Below are 17,910 nucleotides of genomic sequence, written 5' to 3'. Positions count from 1 at the left end.
CATGTGAGGCAGTTGGCGAAGCGAGTGGAGGCGAGCGCAACGACGAGGAACGTGGTGCGACGTCATACGAAACTGCGACGCGGCGCAGCGGCGGAACACCTGTGGCTCGGTGCTACTAGTGGGGCATGCGCAGTAGTGACTAGGGGTGTCATGTGCCCCTTCGGAGCACCCCCATGGCGAAATCGCAAGTTCGCGGCCAGTAAAGCTTTCGCTTTAATATTGCTACGGCATAGTATTTGCGATCACGAAGAGGCGAGCAGCGTGAAGACAACGACGACGATTAGAGGCTAGCGCGGGCTGTTGCCTCTATGCCAAGCGCTGCGTATTTGCGTGTAAATATACTCGTATATAGCTTTCCATCTGCTTCTTCCTACGTAACATATCTGGTCGAGGTGGACGTTCCCTGTACCACGTCACGGAACTTCGCAGTGAACAGTACGTCGAGCCTTCCTTCATGGCTCCTGGCGACGACAACTCGACTCCACCGGCTCCGACACCTGCTGCCACTTCGACGAACTACATCACTCTCCCCGCTCCCCGTGATCCTGGCGTATTCTCGGGCACAGATGGGGAAGACGTCGATGACTGGATCAGCCTGTACGAACACGTCAGCCGCAATAACCGGTGGGACCGTGTTATCATGCTCACCAACGTAGTCTTTTACCTCGGTGGCACATCTCGAGTGTGGTTACGATGAGCTCACCAGTCTCGAGACCAGTCTAGAGCTCACCAAAAGCTTCGAGACTTGTTCGGAACCCATATGGTCACCAACTTGCCGCGCAGAAGGCGCTTTCCCGCCGTGTGCCGACGTCAACAGTGCCCTATGTCATGTACATTCAGGACCTCTTGGCTCTGTGCCGCAAAGTTGACGCACATATGACTGAGTCAGACAAGGTTTTCCACATCCTCAAAGGCATTGCCGAGGATGCTTTCAACTTGCTCGTTTGCAACAACGTGGCTACAGTGGATGCAGTTATAAAAAAGTGCCGCCGCCTGGAACTCGCTAAACGCCGACGTATTGACCAGCAGTTTGCCCGTCTGCAAAAAACACTCCAGCGACATCTTCCTGTGCCGACGCTCCTTGCACAACAACACTGGCGATGTTACCAGGATCGTCCGGCGTGAGATCGAGGCCGCCTATCCGGCTGCCTTCGACTCCAGTCCCACCAACGCACCTGCAGTCAGGGTTGCCCTGATCCAGGCGGTTGTCCGCCAGGAGTTCGAAACATGGGTCTTCACACCATCTGCTCGGCCCATCGCCCTGATATCCACCCGGCTTCTTCGATTTCACCCCGTCCCGGATCATCTTGCCCACCACGTTTCCGCAACCCATCTGAATGGCGCACTGCTGACGGCAAGCCCATTTGTTTCCACTGCCATCGAATCGGGCACATTTCTCGCCACTGTCGCAGTCACTGGAGTTCCCCAACCCGGTGTACTTATACCGCCTACTCGCCCCCCAGGTGGCCCTTCTCGTCCCTATGCCGCACGCTCCGATAACGCCGCCGCTGATTCTCCTGCATCGAACCGCTCCTATTCTCGTTCGCCTTCGCCCCAACAACGACAATCTCGCTCTCCCCAGCCCCGTCGCGCCTATTCGCCGACTCCCTTCGGACACCGCACCCAGCCAGAAAACTAGACGATGCAGCGCCCCGAGGTGACGCTGCATTGCGCTCCCTACGCCGCTAAATCCTCTACTGGCGTTGCCCCCTCATCTGAACCTTCTTGACGTGCAAGCCGACGGTGTTTCTGTGTCTGCTCTTATAGACACTGGGGCGCATTTGTGAGTAATGAGCGCTGACCTTCGTAGCCGGTTCAAGAAAATTATCACGCCCGCCATGACTCCTCCTGTCCATGTCGCCAATGACGGAACAGCCCCCATAATTGATATTTGTACCGCACGTGTCTCCTTCGCTGATCGCTCCACTATCGTGCTGTTCACAGTCATTGCCCACTCTCCCCACGACATAATCCTCGGCTTAGACTTCCTCTCCGCACATTCTGCTCTCATCGATTGTTCCGCTAGTACTCTCCGCTTGGACCTGCCTGTTCTGGATCCCGCTAAACCACACCCCAGTCGCCTCAGTTCCGTCGACTTCGTTCGCTTGCCATCTTAGGCACTGAATTACGTTGACTTAGTGTCATCCCCACCAGTCCCCGACGGTCACTACATCGCGGCTCCTATGCAAGACGTCCTTCTTACACACGGGATCACAGTACCTCAAACAGATTTTTCAATTATGGCGAATTGCGTCTGCCTGCCAGTGGTCGATTTTGGCTTGACAACACAAGTTCTGCCACGTGGGATGTCTTTGGACCAGCATTGCTCATTCGAGGATCACTCAGTAGCATCTACTGCAGTAGACCGCAATTCATCCGATCCTCCTCTACCATCGCAGTCAGCAACTTGTACCATCCCAGACTTACAGAAAATTATTGCGCCCGACTTGCCATCCGAGCACGCTCGTGAGCTCTACCGCATTCTGTTTTCCCACCCCGATATTTTTGACGTTAAGGATCGTCCTTTGGCCCACACTACAGCTGTTAAACATCGAATTAATACCGGTGATGCCCCTTTTATTCATCGCCGCCCGTATCGAGTGTCACCGGCTGAGCGTCAAGTTATTCACGCAGAATTTCGCAAAATGCTTGCCAAGAACATTATTGAACCGTCATGTAGTCCATGGGCGTCACCTGTTGTATTGGTCAAAAAGAAGAATGGCTCGTGGCACTTTTTCGTGGATTATCGGTACCTTAACAGGGTTACCAAAAAGGACGTGTGTCCCCTACCTCGGATTGATGGCGCCGTTGACTGCCTCCACGGTGCTCGCTATTTCTCCTCTACTGACCTTCGCTCCGGCTACTGGCAGATTTCCGTGGACGATCTCGACCGCGAGAACAATGCTTTTGTAACACCCGATGGCCTTTATCAATTCAAAGTGATGCCGTTCGGTCTATCTAACGCCCCTGCCACTTTTGAACGCGTGATGGACTCCCTTCTTCACGGTTTCAAATGGTTAACGTACCTGTGCTACTTGGACGACGTTATAGTATTCTCTTCAACGTTCGCTACGCACCTCGAGCACCTCTTGCAATGTTAATAATAATTTTACCTGAGAATTTGTGCTTTTACTTTTTGAATTTTTTAATATGAAGTAGAAGTAAATCAGATATGAAAACTAGGAAATATTAATAAGGCAGTCTTTAGGCGTCACATACTAAATTGAACATGGCCTTTCCTGTTGCCGTATCGTAATACCGTTGCTCCAAGGGAGAGTAGAAAAGTACTGCTTAAACGCAGTACTACATTATGAAGCGGAATTTCTAGACATCGTTTTCAATGATTAGAAAACCGCCGACGCGATAATAAGGAAATTATCAATGGATTCCGACTCATTTCAAAGGTAGCATAATGGGGAAACCGCCAGACCACATCTGTGCAATAAAAATTAAGTGCTGCAATACGGCAACGCAGCCTCGTTGTAAATGATGCTTCGAATTGCCGGTTAGGACACCATTGTCGGTTCCAAGGATAATTTAGATGCATGAAAGCTGCAGAGATTGCTAATGAAAGGCTTTCTTTTTGTCTTCGGCTCAAGAAAACTGGTTATATCTTGCTGCAGTGATGTGCACAGTTGCCGGCAGCACAGATATCACCGGACCTGCTAAAGAAGATCGTGCTAAGGAATCGCCTATTTCATGGCTCCATGATCATGCCGCCACCACCGTCTTCTTCCTTTTCGATGTGGCGCGTGTCCCCGTTCCGCGTGATTGCTTTTTCAGCGTCGTTAAAAACGGATCGACGCGGCTTTCCGCAGCGAGGCGCGGCGTTGTCAAAGGCCTTCACACAACCCCAATTGCGCAACGTTGCACAGGTGTTTCTTGAAGCTTTTCAAGTTTCTTCATGTGCCTCGGATACACCAGAATGAAAGTGATGAGTGCTCCTATCACCAAATGGGCATCAGTCCCCACTGCCGCATCGCGTTCACAGCGATGGCAGCACATCGTCGGAGCGTAAACAAACTTAAATCTCGGAGGCAACGTAGGAGGCCGCGGCCCTGAGTTCCGCCATGCTAGCATAAGTGGGCAGCGGCGAGAGCCAATAGGCGCGCAGCGTTGGCTCCCCGGCGTCCAGGGGATATGTTTTCCTTGTACGCGACCAGGACACCGCAAGACTCAGCCGCCGCTCTTGCCCTTTGGACTAGGGCCCTTTGTGCTTCCAGTCCAGAGAAGACGCCGAGAACGGTCTCCCCCGCCTCTCATGTGGGGGATGCGAAAGGTGCGAGAGAGGGGTTTCGATTACATGCCGACTCCATGTGAAATACATCTGGGGTCTCTCCACAGTTCGAGCACTTCCAGTTGGATTTAGAGTCCCAGAAACGAATTGTTGGGGGGCAGAGCAACGCATTGGTCTGAAGCTTTCGGAGGGTTTACTCATCTGCTTCACTCAAACTTCCGCAGGCCCCTGGTAGAGCCGACGCCGCTCTCGAAAATAGAATAGAAGTTCAGGAGTATCTCCATATTCTCTGAGTACCGGGTCCTGGAGCCCAGATTGCGTGTTTGGCCTGGATGTGATAGTCAATTTTTCGGCGTTTTTCTGAATTTTGCAGGTGAGAAGTGCCAACTCCTCGATCATCTATTGAGAATAGGCCTTGCGTGAGCCTGTGATAACCATATTGGATCAGGCTGCTAGAGCAACTGCTAGCTCTTCCGCTCCTGTTGAGTTTGGGGCTCTGAAGGAGATTCCTTTGACGTGAGCATCTTGGTGAATGACGGCCGCCGTGTAATTCCGTCTGGTGACGGTCCGGCCCATCCACGTAGAAGGCTCCTCGTTTAGACCGATATTTGTGCGCCAAGTCTTTCACTCGGGCCTTTCATCGGCCTTCGTGGGAGTCAGTGTCCTAGTGACGCGGTGGGGGTCGCAGATGTAGTGTTTGCCTCCATGCTTCCGGTACCCGATCTGTGGCGTCTAGATGGGCTGGGTGTGCGATACACCGACACTCCAACAGACGAGCTCCATGCTGGGTTGAGCCAAGTCGGGTGTAGTAGCCTGTAAGATGTGCCTCGCGAAGTTACGGAAAGGAGCTGTAAACTTCCAGAGCCTGGAGTGTAAGTTGGAGGTGGTGATATGTATGTGACAGGTGACAGTCGCGTATATATATATATATATATATATATATATATATATATATATATATATATATATATATATATATATATATATATATATATATATATATATATATATATATATATATATATATATATATATGTAGTTAGTTTCTTCAGAATGTACTGCAATGCGTTATATGGCCGTTATCAGCTCTGTTTTCCAGTATCGCGACAGATCCCTATGTCACACGGAGTTTACATTTGGTATGACATATTCAATATAATATGTGGCGGAATTTTTAACGTTTGTGGCATAATCAGAAGCTTTAGAAATAATTATTGAATCCTCGCTGTAGAGAGCTACAGAAAGCAGCCATTCCGGAAAGGTCGCTGCGTTGCCGCGCGCTGCCCGTTCCCTTGGAGCATGCGGCAACCATCCCTGAACGGCTGCTTTCTTTTGCTGCAAGCAGCAGCGACACATATTTTCGCTAGCGTCGTATTGGTAGCAGCTTACATCCCTATAGAAGAAGGCAACTTTTTCTTAAGAACCAACTTTTTTTTTAAGAACCATACAAGTAAATATTGCATGTGCTAAATGGAACGAAGTAGAAGACAAAATGCCGTAATTCTACAAAATTTTAGCAAGAAAAGTTCAGCGACAAGTGTAAAACCTTTTTTCGAGGATTTTAAGCGAGATGTGCACGTTCCCGCACAGGGGTCCACATCGAAATGCAGCTGCCGCTGCTGGGATCGAACCCACGTCTTCGAGCTGAGTAGTGCGATTCCATAGCCGTTGTTATCAGTACGGGTTAACGCCCGCGCTGCTTAACCGACTAACCTACCACGTTGTCCTGTCTCGTCCAAATTCGATGGTATTTGTGCATCTGTAGATCATTAGCTCTGGTGATCATGGCGATTCCTACCGGCGTTCGCTTCAAGAAGGGCGGTGACAAATAGTCACCCAGCCTGCCTAAACTAATCCGTATTTATTACACATGTTGCTCTCTAGCATGTTACCGATCATTCCTTCATCTTTTCTGCGTCCACTTAATCCTATGTCTTTATATTATACAGTTACCTATGCCTGTACCAACCCCGGCTCTATCGATCTTTCCCGTACTTTTTTCCACTGGCACTCTAAACGTCTTTTTGCTAATCTCGACCACTGGCCAGTTAATGCTCCCATCCGCTTTGAATCCCGGCGCTTATGGAAACTGGGCATGCCCTACCGTAATTTATCGGTGATGATCTGTTAAGATGAGCTGAGTCCTTTCCTGATTTTCGCTGCAGCAGGCACATGCCTCAACTTGTTGAGCACATTGGCTCCATTGTTTTCGTCCTCAGCTGACAGATCAGGCCTCAAACAGCAAGAGATCCGGCCCTGTGTGATATCATGCAGATTAGCTGGCCTATTTTCTTCTTTGCAGTATTTGTAAATCTCCGTGCACTTGTTTGTTTCCAACCTTTGCATCAAATTTATTGGGAGGGAGCGTTAGCCAAGGCCATTCAATTTTGAAGGTGGGACAAGTATATGAATATTGTTGACCGCAGGTAACACGTAGCATGTGAACTAGAGAGCAAGCGATTGGTCATTAAATTCTTGTATGCTGGGTGTGTTCAGATACGGACAGACTAAGGTGGGTGCCGACTACATCTAGTTTTCAGTGAAATTCTCACATGACTCGGAAGAATCACTCTGTAGAAAGGAATGAACCTACGTTTTGCCAAACCTTGCACGAATTTTCCGAAAAAAAATCTTATTTCACTAATGGTGGAAACGGGTATTTTAACGAGTTGAAGATGCTAGAACTTCGAAGCCCTATCACTCTAAATTTAATTCATTGTACCCACCAAACTTTTTTTCAGTACATCTACACCACTAGTAATATTGGCCCAGTGGAAGCTAAATTTAAGTCTCTAAGAATACGTTTATGAAAAATTGCCACACTTTGATTTCAGAGCGACAGCCTCCGAGTGGACCTCGAAATCAGGGCATTTTCTTGGAGCAACTTTAGCTATAGCCTTGAAGCGGAAACATATTTTTAAAAAATATTCAAAAGGTTAGTAGCAAAGTAAAGTATTGAGCGACACTCCTTATACGATTTTGTCATAAAACGCCAAATGTCAAAATTGCAAGAAGTTCCGAAAATTGCAACATTTTGGAGACGTTTAAAAATACACATCGCTGACTGTCATATAACCACTTCATAGAAACACCTACCCAGGACTGTCAAACCTAGTACTGCAAAAACATGCTGGATTATTTTATTTCTAAATGAGAAAACTGAGCCTGTGTAAAGACCCATGTATGGTCATCCAAACGATAGGTCTCATTAAAATAATGAAGTAAGAAATCACTCATATTAAATTCTCAACTCATTATTTTTGTTTGAGTAAGAAATAGTTACTCAGATTGGGTGTTTCTTGCCTTTCTTTAGCCACGAAATGAGTTCAGCTTGAGTGTTCAGGGCTCCTGCGGTGGTATTCCTACTACGCTACGTTCAAGCAGCAAGCACGCGCAAGCACGTACAGCAAGTTATCTAAGGCTGACCGGGGAAGCCTATTCCTGGCTTCGATATCTAATAACATTTGCTATCTGAAATGCTCCCCATGTACATCAGCGATGCGCCAGCCAAGTGGGAAAGCGCGATGACACCACTGCAGTGGGTGAGCGAGCTGGCTATGTTCATACGAGCACAGTCGCAAAGCCGGCCCCGAATGTTTTTCGTTTTCACTTAAATATTTGTATGAGGCATAAAAACACTCCCAAAAGGCGGAGGTGCGACTGCGTTTAGAACAACCTTTTTCTTTTTTTTTTTCGCGCACAATCTGAGATTTGAACTGAGACTATGACGTCTCTAGCACTCTTAAAGGAGTTTCAAAATACTTCCGTGAAATGGATCCCTCATAACTACGCTCTAAATTATGTTTACACCCTTAAGGGTGTAAACGTATCGCTCCTCCATCACTCGCTGCCACCACTCCTACTGTGACGTCAATGCGCAGAGCGCACGTGCCCGCTTGCTGCGCAACAACACTGGGCGCGACAGCAAATACAAAACTTAAAATTCGGCACACACGTACAGGGACTGACAACTGTCGAGAATGTGTTGTGACACGTTGATAGAAATGAAATGACCATAATTTATAGCAATAATCCAGCACACTGTTCGTGATTTAACTAAGAAGTATAATATTAAATTGTCAAAGGAAGTCTCAGAAACAAGTAAGTGGGGAGACCTGTCACTGATATCTTGGTACACCGCATGTATTTTATGAGGTTACTGTGCCTAAGTAGACTATTATTAACTACATCATAATTATTGCTTAAAATTTCAGTTGCTATATTATTAGACACTCGGGCATTATTCTGCGCTCCTGAAATCAAAAACGCACGCTTGTCGAGAAAGAAGCCCGCCATTGCACGCAAAATTGCCGCGGGACTGGCCGCATTGTCGAGGCGTGCTGTCAGGGCAGCAGTCCGGGAGGAGAAGCAGCCACAGCAGTCCTTCTCATCACCGGCGCGGTCCTATGCGAGCGCGCTGAAGGGCCCCACTGCTGCACGCAGGCATCTGGTACCAGCCCCTCGTGCCTCTCAACGCCAGCAGACACAGGATACTGCTGCTCCACCCGCCCAAACTAATTTGGATCAGCTGGTAGAAAACCTGCTGCTCTGCTGAAAACCTGCTGAAAACCTGCTGAAAACCTGCTGAAAACCTGTTATGAGGTGTCCTCCGGCGGTACGAATTTGAGGGCCTTCCCACGTAGTCTTAACTTTCTTCAACTGGGCGGCGATGTGTCCACTCATGACGGAGTAATCAGCCCCTGTGTCGACTAAGGCAGTGACTGCGTGGCCGTCGAGAAGCACGTCGAGGTCGGTGGCTCATTGTCTTGCATTACAGTTCGGTCTTGGCGTCGGATCACGACTGCGTCGCGTTGACTTGTGGCTGGTATGTGACGTCGTCAGGTCGTCTTTCGTCGTCGCATTCTTTCCTTCCAGACTAATCGTTGGGACCCGCGTGCCTTCCATAAAGTTCTACATCTTTCGCGTCAGGCGAATAAATCAGTTAACACAAGGTTCGGCAACAACAGACTGCGGATAGAAGCATCGATAACTTTCCAGAAACTTCGGATACATGCAAGCGCGTCCCGCGCTGTGCGATAAGATTTGTTAGGCGGTGAAACCTGGTCGCCCGATAAATATAAATACACGTGTCAATACCCCCCTCTTAAAAAGCATCGTCCCGATGCTACAAAGATAGCGAAACACAAAGGGACACTTATTAAACATAAGTAACAAAACAACGAAAAGAAATAAAGTCCAAAGGTCAGTTACGCGAAGTCCCAAAGTTCGTCAACGCTGGTGGTACGGCTTGAGCCGCACAACGTGGACAATTTCAGGTCGTGAGCGGCGCCGCTGTGACAGCGAAATGCCGTCTGGCACGACCTCGTAGTCCAGTGCACCAATACGTCGGATGATCTTGTACGGTCCAAAATAGCGACGCAAAAGCTTCTCGCTCAGTCCTCGTCGGCGTATAGGGGTCCAAACCCAAACACGGTCACCGGGCTGGTACTCGACAAAGCGTCGTCGGAGGTTGTAGTGTCGGCTGTCGGTCCTCTGCTGGTTCTTGATCCGCAGGCGGGCGAGCTGTCGGGCTTCTTCGGCGCGCTGGAGATAGCTAGCGACGTCGAGATTTTCCTCGTCAGTGACGTGGGGCAGCATGGCGTCGAGCGTCGTCGTCGGATTCCTGCCGTAAACCAGCTTAAACGGCGTGATCTGTGTTGTTTCTTGCACCGCCGTGTTGTAAGCGAATGTTACGTATGGCAGGACGGCATCCCACGTCTTGTGTTCGACGTCGACGTACATCGCTAGCATGTCGGCGAGGGTCTTATTCAGCCGCTCCGTAAGACCATTCGTCTGCGGGTGGTAGGCCGTTGTCCTCCTGTGCCTTGTCTGACTGTAGTTCAGAATGGCTTGAGTGAGCTCCGCTGTAAAGGCCGTTCCTCTGTCGGTGATGAGGACTTCTGGGTCGCCATGTCGCAGCAGGATGTTTTCGACAAAGAATTTCGCCACTTCGGCTGCGCTACCTTTCGGCAGTGCTTTAGTTTCAGCGAAGCGGGTGAGGTAGTCCGTCGCCACGACGATCCACTTATTTCCGGTTGTTGACGTCGGAAAGGGTCCCAGCAAGTCCATCCCGATCTGCTGGAATGGTCGGCAAGGAGGCTCGATTGGCTGTAGTAATCCGGCTGGCCTTGTTGGCGGTGTCTTGCGTCGCTGACAGTCTCGGCATGTTCTGACATAACGGGCGACGTCGGCGGTCAGGCGCGGCCAATAATACTTTTCTTGTATCCTCGATAGCGTCCGGGAGAAACCGAGGTGCCCAGCGGTCGGATCGTCATGTAGGGCGTGCAGTACTTCTGGACGTAGCGCCGACGGAACAACAAGAAGGTAGTTGGCGCGGACTGGTGAGAAGTTCTTCTTCACGAGTAGGTTGTTTTGAAGCGTGAACGAAGATAATCCACGCTTAAATGCCCTTGGGACAACGTCGGTGTGCCCTTCCAAATGCTCGATTAGGGCTTTTAGCTCCGAGTCACCTCGTTGCTGTTCGGCGAAGTCTTCCGCGCTTATTATTCCAAGGAAGGCGTCGTCATCCTCGTCATCTTGCGGCGGCGGGTCAATGGGGGCGCGGGATAGGCAATCGGCATCCGAGTGTTTTCTTCCGGACTTGTAGGTTACAGTGATGTCGTATTCTTGTAGCCTGAGGCTCCACCGTGCCAGCCGTCCTGAAGGGTCTTTTAGGTTGGCTAGCCAACACAACGCGTGATGATCGCTGACCACCTTGAATGGCCTGCCATATAGGTAAGGGCGAAATTTCGCTGTGGCCCAAACGATGGCGAGGCATTCCTTTTCGGTTGTAGAATAATTGCCTTCTGCTTTTGACAATGATCGGCGAGCGTAAGCTATCAAGTGTTCATGTCCATCTTTTCTCTGGACTAGGACGGCACCGAGGCCTAGGCTACTGGCGTCAGTGTGTATTTCGGTATCGGCGTGCTCGTCGAAGTGCGCAAGTACGGGCGGCGACTGCATGCGTCGTTTGAGTTCTTTAAATGCGTCGGCCTGTGGCATTTCCCACTTGAACTCGACGTCACATTTAGTTAGCTGTGTCAGCGGCTCAGCGATGCGTGAAAAAATCCTTGACAAATCGCCTGTAGTAGGCACACATGCCAAGAAATCTACGCACTGCCTTCTTGTCGGTGGGCTGCGGGAACTTTGCAATGGCAGCTGTTTTCTGCGGGTCGGGGCGTACTCCGGATTTGCTGATGACGTGGCCTAGGAATAGAAGCTCATCGTAAGCGAAGCGGCATTTTTCTGGCTTCAGAGTGAGCCCCGATGAATTGATGGCCTCTAGTACTGTGGCAAGCCGCCTAAGGTGATCGTCAAAACTTTCGGCGAATACAACGACGTCATCCAAGTAAACGAGACAGGTCTGCCACTTCAATCCTGCTAAAACCGTGTCCATCACGCGCTGGAACGTTGCAGGCGCCGAGCACAGTCCAAATGGCATAACCTTGAACTCGTACAGGCCGTCTGGGGTGATGAAGGCGGTCTTTTCACGATCTCTTTCGTCGATTTCTATTTGCCAATAGCCAGACTTGAGGTCCATCGAGGAGAAGTATTTAGCGTTGCAGAGCCGATCCAATGCGTCGTCTATCCGTGGGAGAGGGTATACGTCCTTCTTCGTGATCTTGTTCAGACGACGATAATCGACGCAGAAACGAAGGGTTCCGTCCTTTTTCTTCACCAGCACAACAGGAGATGCCCACGGGCTTTTCGACGGCTGGATGATGTCGTCGCGCAGCATTTCATCGACTTGTTCTCTTATAGCTTCACGTTCTCGCGGGGAAACTCGGTAAGGGCTCTGGCGAAGTGGTCGAGCGTACTCCTCGGTGATTATGCGATGCTTGGCGACTGGTGTTTGTCGAATCCTCGATGACGTCGAAAAGCAGCCTTTGTATCGCCGGAGCAGACTTCTGAGCTGCTGTTGCTTAATCACGGGGAGACTTGGATTAATGTCGTAGTCTGGTTCGGCAACCATGGTCGTCGGGGTAGATGCGGCGGATTCCGAGAGGACAAACGCATTGCTCTTTTGCAGAATTTCCTCGATGTATGCGATCGTCGTGCCCTTGTTGATGTGCTTGAACTCCTGGCTGAAGTTTGTCAGCAACACTTTCGTGTTTCCTCCGTGCAGTCGAGCGATCCCTCTTGCGACGCAAATTTCACGGTCTAGCAGTAGACGTTGGTCGCCTTCGATGACACCTTCTACGTCAGCGGGTGTTTCGGTGCCGACCGAAATAACAATGCTGGAGCGAGGCGGGATGCTTACTTGATCTTCGAGCACACTCAAGGCGGGGTGAGTACGAGGGTTCTCCGACGGTATCGCATGGTCTTCCGACAGAGTTATTGACTTCGACTTCAGGTCGATGACTGCGCCGTGTTGGTATAGGAAGTCCATGCCGAGAATGACGTCTCGTGAACACTGTTGGAGGATAACGAAGGTGACTGGGTAAGTCCGGTCGTGAATGGTAATTCTTGCCGTGCACAGTCCAGTCGGCGTTATGAGGTGTCCTCCGGCGGTACGAATTTGAGGGCCTTCCCACGTAGTCTTAACTTTCTTCAACTGGGCGGCGATGTGTCCACTCATGACGGAGTAATCAGCCCCTGTGTCGACTAAGGCAGTGACTGCGTGGCCGTCGAGAAGTACGTCGAGGTCGGTGGCTCTTTGTCTTGCATTACAGTTCGGTCTTGGCGTCGGATCACGACTGCGTCGCGTTGACTTGTGGCTGGTATGTGACGTCGTCAGGTCGTCTTTCGTCGTCGCATTCTTTCCTTCCAGACTTCGTCGGGACGGCGGCGTGTCGTTATGTCGTCGAGGTAGTTTCTTCGGCGTCTTCGTCGGCGGCGGAGGATCTTCGACATTTCGACGGACAGCAACCGCACCTCCATCGGTTGCTGCTTTTAGTTTTCCGGATATGGGCTCGCTGACCGGCCCCGACCTGGGCCAGTGTATGGTCGGCGCTGCGGCGACAGGTAGCGGCCTGGTGATGGTGAACGCGACGGTCGTCGAGAGCTCCACTGAGTAGCCGCGAGGTAGTCAGCGATATCGCGAGGGCGTTCACCTTGCTGCGGGCGCGGAGCGTTGACGGCGAAACCTCGCAGTCCCATTTCCCGGTATGGACATCGTCGGTAGACGTGACCCGCTTCCCCGCAGTGGTAGCAGAGCGGGCGGTGGTCAGGAGCGCGCCAAACGTCGGTCTTCCTCGGGTAGCTCCGCTGGACGACGGGTGGGCGGGCTGTCGGCGGCGGTGGTCGACGGAATTGCGGCGTTACAGGGCCCTAGCGCGGTCGCTGAGGAGGGCATCGCTTCGGGTTGGGGTTGCGGTAATTGAGGTTGCACCTCCGGAACTCCAAGCGACCGCTGAACCTCATCTATGACGATGTCAGCGATCGAGGCCACTTGAGGCTGCGACGAAGGGAAGATCTTCTGAAGCTCTTCTCGTACGACTGCCCTGATAGCCTCGCGCAGGTCTTCGGAGGCCAGTGATTGAACTCCGGCATAGTTTGTAGCGTTGGTGCGGCGGTCGAATTGCCGGTTTCGCATCTCGAGTGTCTTCTCGATGCTAGTGGCCTCGCGAAGAAACTCGTCGACAGTCTTCGGTGGGTTTCGTACCATACCGGCGAAAAGTTCCTCCTTAACACCACGCATTAGTAGCCGGACTTTCTTTTCCTCGGACATTTCCGGGTCGGCGTGGCGGAATAGGCGGCGCATTTCTTCTGTAAAAATTGTGGTGGTCTCGTTGGGCAGCTGCACTCGGGTTTCCAGTAGTGCTTGGGCTCGTTATCGTCGTACGACGCTTGTGAATGTCTGCAGGAAGCCGCTTCGGAAAAGGTCCCAGGTCGTTAACGTGGCTTCTCTGTTCTCGAACCACGTCCTTGCAGCGTCTTCCAATGCGAAGAAGACATGTCGCAGTTTGTCGTCGCTGTTCCAGCTGTTAAATGCAGCGACCCTCTCGTACGTCTCGAGCCAGGTTTCCGGGTCCTCGAATGTTGAACCGCGGAACGTGTGGGGCTCCCTGGGCTGCTGCAGCACGACGGGGGATGCTGGGGCTGCCATTGGGGTGGACTTGGTGGCAATCTATCTGGTCGTCTCGGGCAAAAGTCCGTGCTCCGGGGGCAGTTGTTGAAGACGGCGGCTTGCTCGATGGTCCGGGACTGCGTTGGTGTTGTCTTTGCGTTCCGGGCTTGGATCGCGGCTTGTCGGGGGCGTCCGGTACATGGACCAAAAGCACCTCCACCAGATGTCACGTGGTGGCGACGTGAAGAACACAGTAGCAATACTGTGATAGACAAAACTAACTTTTATTGGGCGAACCTGTGCCCACAAAACAGGCTACACTTATAGCACAACGACAGCGGCGAACACGGTCGGCGATCGTCGAAAAATCTGATCAGCGGTTCAAGCGCGTCGGCTTTTATACACAATCGTCGAATGTTCCAGACTAATCGTTGGGACCCGCGTGCCTTCCATAAAGTTCTACATCTTTCGCGTCAGGCGAATAAATCAGTTAACACAAGGTTCGGCAACAACAGACTGCGGATAGAAGCATCGATAACTTTCCAGAAACTTCGGATACATGCAAGCGCGTCCCGCGCTGTGCGATAAGATTTGTTAGGCGGTGAAACCTGGTCGCCCGATAAATATAAATACACGTGTCAATATAAGCAGTCGGCACCATGCTGCCAGCTGACCATCCGCTCAGGGCCATCTCACTGCAGGCAGTGGCATGTCAACAGCAACACAATCACCATGGCTAGTCGCACAGCAAAACGTCGGCCGCGCATCCTGCAGTGGAACGTTGAAGAAGTGGAACACCTACTTCTGCACGAGTACGACGTGCTCGCGTTGCAAGAGACATACACGCGCGACGGGGAGCACTTTCCGGAATTCATGGGATACCACAGTGCGACCACCTGCGAGTTACGGACTATCGCCTACGTGCAGTGCTGTGATCCACTCCACCCACCCGGTCGCTCCCGCGCGTCTATTTACGACCGTGCGCGTCTTGCCCAAGCCGTCGTTCGTGTGGCCGACATTGTACCCACCTCCGTAGAGTGTGTGGCTGTGACTGTGCGCGTTGGGGGGGCCGACACTTGTGTCGCCAGCGTGTACGTGCAACCCGTACGATGGTGGGATACGACCTTCATCGAGAGCCTCAGCGCGCGCATCGCTGGCGACTGTGTCGTGTGCGGTGATTTCAACTCCCACCACACGGCGTGGGGCAGCGCCCACAGTGAGCCAAACGGCAGGGACCTGCTGAGTTCCATCCATGCTTCGGGCCTGCTAATCATCAACACCGGAAGTCCCACTTTTGTGCGTCGGAGGGTACACGGGAGTGCGATAGACTTGTCGCTCGCGAGTGAGCGATGCCACTGCGAGTGGGTTCGCAGCCCTGACACGCAGGGGTCGGATCACTATTCGATCTCTCTCGACCCGCTCGGCCTGAACCTCACGAGGACATGTACGTACCGCGTCACGGACTGGTCCCATTTTCGGTCCCTCTGTGCCATACCCCCTCCGGCAAATACAAACTTTTTTACGCATCTTACGAGGTGTTTGGATGCCGCTACAAAATCGCGCGCGGTGCCTGCTGGAACGCCGGTCCCCGATATCAAGCTTCTCAATCTGCGCGCTGTCCGTCGTCGCGCCGAACGCCGTGCCATCAAGAGCAACAAGGTGGAGCATTGGACTTTATACAACCGCCTGGACGCTGCGTGTCGCCGTCACGCCAGGCAGCGCCGCAATGAGAGCTGGCAAAGTCTCTGCGTGTCATTGGAGGACACTCGCGACAAGTCGCGCCCTTGGCGCATTCTCGCTTCCCTCCTCCGTCCCAAGATCCCTCGCCATCCTGCACTCTCCATTGCGGCGGCTACGGGCTTGAGCACAGAGCAACTGGCCGAACTCTTCGCCGATGCCTTCGCCCCACCGCCACCGTCTGTGCGCCCCGTCAGTGCACCCTGCGAACTACCGCCGCACAACAAGGCTGAACTCCTCGCTCCCCTGCGCTACTTTCCTACGAGGGCAATCTTGGAGCACGTTGCGGTGCTTTTCTCGGCCGAGTTTACCCTCAGTGAGTTGCGCATTGTTTTGAACACGCGTAAACGACGCTCAGCGCCTGGTGCCGACGGACTAACACAACAGGTCCTCAGGAACGTCGACGCAGCGCAGCTTCCTTCCCTACTCGAGGCCTTCAACGGCGTCTGGCGCAGTGGCATTATTCCTGCTGACTGGAAAGAGGCGATCGTCGTCCCTATTCTCAAGTGCGGCAAAGCTGCCACGAGCGTCAGCTCCTATCGCCCAGTGTCGGTTACTTCGGTAGCCGGCAAAACTCTGGAGGCCATGGCTTTGAGCCACCTTGAGTGGATTGCCTCCGCCCTCGACGCTTTCTCCCTGGAACAGAGTGGTTTCCGGCGACTGCGTTCAGCAGCTGACTCACTCGCGGACGTCGTGGCTACGCTCGAGCACGCAGCAAGTCGCCAAGATGCCGGATATCTCGTGCTGCTCGATGTCCAACGCGCATTTGATGGTCTCCCTCACACCACCATCATTCAAGCCCTCCGTGAGCTACGTGTCAGCGGCCTCCTCTTTGACTACATCGCGGCCTTCCTCAGTGACCGCACGCTCAGAGTGCGAGTTGGCGACACGCTCAGTGCCCCTCGCAGCGTGACCTCCGGGGTTCCCCAGGGCAGCGTGATCAGCCCATTTCTTTTTAACTTGGCTCTGGCAAGACTACCTGACTACATCCCCAAGATGACAGCCCACGAAGTCCGCGTCGCGATCTACGCCGATGACATTGCACTGTTCGAGTGCGGGCCCACGGACCTCGGCTTCCAAGTGCGAGAATCCCTGCAGTCGGCGATCAACGCCGTCAATGAATATCTCGCCAGCATAGGGCTCCAGCTCTCGGCGTCAAAAACTGAGGCGTTGTTAGTACACCCCCGTGCTCGTGCGCGCTTCGAAATGCCCTGTCTCACGCTGCGCGGAAGCCCCCTCCCGTGGCAGAGAAAAGTGCGCTATCTCAGACCTGACATCGACTGCCGGGTCAACTTTAACGCCGCCGTCTCCCAGCTCTGCAAGAATTCTAAGAAGGTGGCTGGCGCCGCACGCTCCCTGCTCGCCCGTGGTCGTGGTTGTACACCGCAACTTGCGCTTCGAGTTTACAACTCTGTCGCAACAACGCGAGCACTCTATGCGCTTCCCCTCACGAACGCCAGAGCCACCAACTGGAACGCCATCGACATGGAGCACCGCACCGTAATTCGCCAACTTTACGGGCTTCCTCACAACTCGCAAGTAGGAGCAACTCTCGCCGAAGCGGGAGACTGGCCATCCTTCACTTCGCGCACGGAAGCAAGCGATGAACCACATCGAGCGCCTTCAACGTTCGCCACAGGGACAACGCCTAGTTTGTCGCCTCCACACCCTCGAGGGCTCGGGCATGGGCCAGCGTGCCACCGAGTTCAGCGCACTCGTCGCGTCGACGCCGCAACTCCTACCTCTGCCGGTATCGCCGCACGCCTCCGCGCTACTCGATGTAAACACCACGGTGCCACGCGTCAAGTCCAAGCGTCAATCAGCTGTTTGTGCTATGCAGCAGGAAACGGCCGCACTGCTACACGAGCGCCTAGGGGGCCGGCTGCTCGTTTACACCGACGGCTCCGTGGCGAGTGATGGTTCCGGT

The 17,910-nt window shown here is 52.5% G+C and overlaps 1 protein-coding gene across 2 annotated transcripts in view; it reads left to right on the top strand.

The window, feature by feature from the left end:
- Window positions 1-17,910, top strand: part of LOC135896306 (facilitated trehalose transporter Tret1-2 homolog) — a 70,297-nt gene that overhangs the window by 42,920 nt on the left and 9,467 nt on the right. The gene's annotated exons all lie outside the window — the stretch shown is intronic.

The sequence above is a fragment of the Dermacentor albipictus genome, chromosome 3 (assembly GCF_038994185.2).
Source record: "Dermacentor albipictus isolate Rhodes 1998 colony chromosome 3, USDA_Dalb.pri_finalv2, whole genome shotgun sequence".
Taxonomy (NCBI): domain Eukaryota; kingdom Metazoa; phylum Arthropoda; class Arachnida; order Ixodida; family Ixodidae; genus Dermacentor; species Dermacentor albipictus.
Note: the sequence above shows the minus strand (reverse complement) of the source record. Positions and strands in the feature narration are given on the sequence as shown.